Below are 4854 nucleotides of genomic sequence, written 5' to 3'. Positions count from 1 at the left end.
CCTCCCCTCCACGGTCTCTCCCAGCCCAGAGGTCCTGTCCCTTCATTTCCGGCGCCCTTTCTTAAGAGTCTCCTTGCGCCCAGCTCTGGAGGGCCAGACTCCCACCACCGCTGACCACCATGGTCCCTAGTCTCCTCGATGGCCCACAGCTTCCAGACGGGACTGTTGATCTCACCACGGGGCCGTGCAGTGGCTAGCTGCACGCTGGCTGTGGCAGGAATTCCACCCGTAAATAAGAAGGACGCTGATATGAACTAGGAGCAGGCAGCGTCCCCTGCCTGGGTCGCACTGCCGGCTCCTCCTCCTCCCGCTTCTCCATTTTCTTTTAAACGCCACTCTGAGCCAGAGGCCTTCAGAAAAGGAGTTAATTAATATCTCTTGCTGGGGACTAATTCTCTTTTCAACATGTGGCTGTCACTTCCCTGTCATCATAGCTGATTTACAGCAGGGTTTAATTAAATTCTCCACGCATTATTCAGCATCTCCGCAGACAGCACCAGAGAGACAGGGGTGGGAAAAGTGTCACCTGCTGAGACATCTCCTATCTCCCTAAGTAAATATGACAGTGATCAAACTTTGGCTAATTACGGTGCCTTCGTTATTTGTTTGTATGTTTTAATATTTAACTGCTTTCATGTTCATCCAATTATAGGGCGACCTCAAATAGAAATTAACTTCTTCTTCTTTTTTTTTTTTTTAATCAGCGTGTTCCCAGCTAATAAGCACTCCAAACGCTCCCTGCGACTAGGGCTGCCTGCCCTGAAATCCAGGGGTCGGCTCAGCGAAAGAGGCGATTCAATTAAGGGAGACGCCTGCCTGCTCCCACCGGACTCCTGGCTGGCATGGGCTGCGGGCTCAGCCCCTGACGTCTGAGCTCAGGTTGGCGCGCAGCATCTACCCACCGCATGCAGGTTTTTTATTCCACGCTGCCACCCCGTGGCCGCCAGGTGCAATTACCCCAGTCTCCTCTGGGCCGTAGGATTCCTGGGAAGGACATTCCTGGGTACACTTCAACTCTCCTTCCAAGAAGCCATATGCAGAAACCCTCTCCTCCAGGTTGGATGATTTGCTTACCCGTTTCTCCTGCCCCACCCACCATCTCCTTCTGCTGTCTCACCCCCCAACCCTCCTACTGAAATATACTTCCACATCCTCTGAGCCTTATTACCCAACACCAAAGCAACTCACTACCACGGAGTCCATGCCAACTCATCTCTACCCTGTGGGACAGTCTAGAGCCGCCCCCGTGGGTTTCCAAGACTGTAACTCTTTTTTTTTTTTTTTAATCTTTTTATTGGGGGCTCGTACAACATTTTTTGTACAACTCATCACAACCCATACATACATCCTCGGTCTCAAGCACATGTGTACATTTGTTGCCATCATCATTCTTAAAACATTTTCTTTCTACTGGAGCCCTTGGTATCAGCTCCTCCTCTTTCCAGGAGTAGAAAGCCCTGCCTTTCTCCCACAGAAAAGCTGGTGGTTTCGAACTACTGGCCTTGTGGATTACAGCCCAACATGCAATCTCTACGCCACCAGGCTCCCTGCTAAATCTGACTGCACATTCCCCCATTATTGTGACCAACCCTTTGGTTTATCCAGCGGCCCTTTATTATGACTGCTCTTGCCAGTAGCACATTCCCTCTGTCTCCCCCACTTCTACCTGCCCACCTTCCTCACTTAGCCGTCTTGCTCCCTTCCACTTCATCTCCCCACCGCAGGTGTCCAGCTCCCCGGAGACCTCTCCCCTGTACCTCCAAAGAGCCAAGTGCCCCGGCACAACCCAGGCGCCCACCGCCACGAGCAGCTGCAACACGGTGCCACGGAGACCACAGTCAGGCACAGGATGCCCCAAAGAGGCAAGCCAGACAGACTCCAGCAACCGAACATCACCCGAGCTCCCCCGGCTTCCCTGAGGAAGAGACGTTCCGGGCCAGGTTCCTCCAAGAGACGTGGGCGGCACTCACGGGAACAACAGAAGAAGTGAAACATGAGCAAGGAGCCCCGATAAACAACGAGATGGCAAAGAGACGAGAGGAATCAAATGGAAGAGAAGGAGACTGGCACCAGGGTGCTCCTAGACAAGCCCCCTGACCACGGCCGGTGTCGTGGGACAGGGGACGGCAGAGCCCGAACAGTGATCAATGACTCGATCAGCACATGAAGGTTAATGAGCAAACGCTTCAGCCAGCACCCCCACCCCAACCAGCCCAGGGTGCCCCCAAGACCTTGGGTGTCCCCACTTGACACACACCAGGTCCGAACTTGGCATCTCAGAACCTCCGCAGGGTTTTCTACATGAAAAACGAAGTCCGATGGAGCCTCGTCCCGCCCTTTCTAGAGAATACGAGCCATTCTGAATGCGGCGAGGATGGCCTGCCTCCAGCCTCACCCCACAGCCTGGTAGGATGCGGGCTTACAATGTTCCACTTTCCCAAAATAAACTAACCTTCCGTGGACTTCACTCTGATCTCGCTGGCTCACCCATAAGCTCCTTAGGGGAGCAGCCCGGAAATGAGCAGGGACCTCGTGGCTAAGAGAATAAAAAGGTCACTGGCCCTCCACGCGCTGATGGGCCTTCCAGGGGCTTCAGGTCGAGCAGGGGCCCCAAGGTGCCCCGTCCATTCATTGAGCAAATGGTTACTTCACACTCAGCACCGGAATCGGTGTCCAATTCCCAGTCATGGTGCCCCCACAGGTCCCAGAGGAGAACTACCCCGAGTCTCCTGACAGACTGCTGAGCCTTGCTTCCACAGCAGCCCCCACCAGGACACCCACAATCTCACACACATGCCTGCTCATGTATGTGCACACAGCACACCACAGCACCTAGACATTTGAACACACACCCACAATCTCACACACATGCCTGCTCACGTATGTGCACACAGCACACCACAGCACCTAGACATTTGAACACACACCCACAATCTCACACACACGCCTGCTCACGTATGTACACACAGCACACCACAGCACCTAGACATTTGAACACACACCCACACGCCTGCTCACGTATGTACATACAGCACACCACAGCACCTAGACATTTGAACACACACCCACAATCTACACACACACGCCTGCTCATGTATGTACACACAGCACATACTCCCGCTCATGCATAATCTCACTCATATACACACAAGGAATTCATGTGCATATTTGTACATACATATTCACACACTCACTGACATACACACAATCTTACCATGCACACACACTACACACACATTTTCACATGCATACTCACACACTTGCACACACACTCATACACAGATACACAAGCTCTCCCACATACAAACTCACAGACACAGACTTCCACACACTCTCACACACATATGCACATACATAAAGATATATGCACACACAATACGTCTACACAAACGCACGTGCACATAAATTCAACACATATACACCCTCACACACATACATAGTCATACACACAAGCTCATGCACAGATATATAGACACACAAATATACAAACATACATACTCACAGTACACAAACAATCTCACACACACACACATACAAACACATACACACATGTGCACACAATCTCACACATGACTACAGATTCACGCTCACACAATTTCGCATGCATATACACACAGACACACTCACACAGCCACACACGTCACTCGGTCCCTGGGGTGCTGGCCGCTGGCAGGGAGCCCACTCAGGGCAGTGGGAGGAGCAGGGTGGGGCTGGGTTCCCGTGGTCTGCGGCGCCTGTGTCCGCTGGCTGGAGGGTCCCGTAGGAGCCGTGTGCTGAAGGAAGAACCAGAGCTTTTTTTTTTTCAATTAACAAAGCAGAGGCGGCCTTTGGAAAATGTTTCCTGGGGGGCCAGCAATTATACAAATGAACCAACCCCAGAAAGAGAGCAGCTAATTGGCCCCAGCAGGCCAGCCCTAGTGAGGGGTCAGCACCTGTGTGCACATCTCCAGCGGGGGTCCCCGAGGCCAGCGCTGGCTGTCAGACCCACTCTCTTCAGATCCCCAGATGTCCAGCTCACGTCACATTGCGGCCTCGGCCCTCGGCCCTCTCACACTAATTCCCCCTGACAGGCCGGTCCTCAGGGACACAGACAGAGCACCCGGCTGTGGCCTCACCCAGGACAGCTGACAGCCAGGACAGTGGGCGGTGGGCGGGAACACAGCAAGAGGACCGAGTCGGGGGAGGCCTTGGACAGCAGAGGGTCTGAAGGAAAACCCGCACACTGGTGGACACAGGGGAGAGAGGCTTTGGAGAGTGAGGAAGAAGTAAGAGCCAGCCTGGCACCCGAGAGGAGCTGCCCCCTGAGCAGGTGGGCCTGGACAAGCAGCCCAAGGCATGGAGACCTGTGGCAGGCAGCGTGGGCAGCATGGAATGGGCGCGTGAGGTCAGGCTGCCAGGAAGACATGTGTGCTCTTTCCAGGAGAAAAAAAATCAAGCTGTCTGCCCTGGAGTCGATGCCGGCTGAGAGCGACCCTGCAGGACAGGACAGAACTGCCCCTGTGCGTTGTGAGCCAGTCACTCTTTGAGGGAGCAGACAGCCTCTTATTCCTCCCACGGCCAGCTGATGGGCTCAAACTGCTGACCTTGTGTTTAGCAGCCTAATGCTTAACCCACTACACCACCAGGGCTCCTTTCCAAGCCGCCTCCGGGTCCTGTCCCGAGTGGAGGCTCTGTTAGGTCATCGCTGCTGTTGGATGCCATTGCGCCAGTGAGACCCCGAGTGACCCCATGCACAACAGAAGGAGGTGCTGCCCGGCCCTGCACCCTCCTCCCCATCGTTCCTGTGCTCGAGCCCATGGGTGCAGCCACGGGGTCCATCCATCTCCTGAGGCTCCTCCTTGTGGTCACCGCCCC

At 54.2% G+C, this 4854-nt stretch overlaps 1 long non-coding RNA gene across 2 annotated transcripts in view; it reads left to right on the top strand.

Annotated features, from left to right (window-relative positions):
* Positions 1 to 2462, top strand: part of LOC123522710 — a 17235-nt gene extending 14773 nt beyond the window's left edge. For both annotated transcript variants that reach the window (XR_006680938.1, XR_006680939.1), the window contains 2 exons: positions 705 to 879; positions 1725 to 2462. This is a non-coding gene — a long non-coding RNA (uncharacterized LOC123522710). The remainder of the gene's footprint in view (positions 1 to 704; positions 880 to 1724) is intronic.
* Positions 2463 to 4854: the final 2392 nt, after the last annotated feature.

This window comes from Echinops telfairi, unplaced genomic scaffold, assembly GCF_000313985.2.
Source record: "Echinops telfairi isolate 266 unplaced genomic scaffold, ASM31398v2 ScPeMD7_7458;HRSCAF=8496, whole genome shotgun sequence".
NCBI lineage: Eukaryota > Metazoa > Chordata > Mammalia > Afrosoricida > Tenrecidae > Echinops > Echinops telfairi.
Note: the sequence above shows the minus strand (reverse complement) of the source record. Positions and strands in the feature narration are given on the sequence as shown.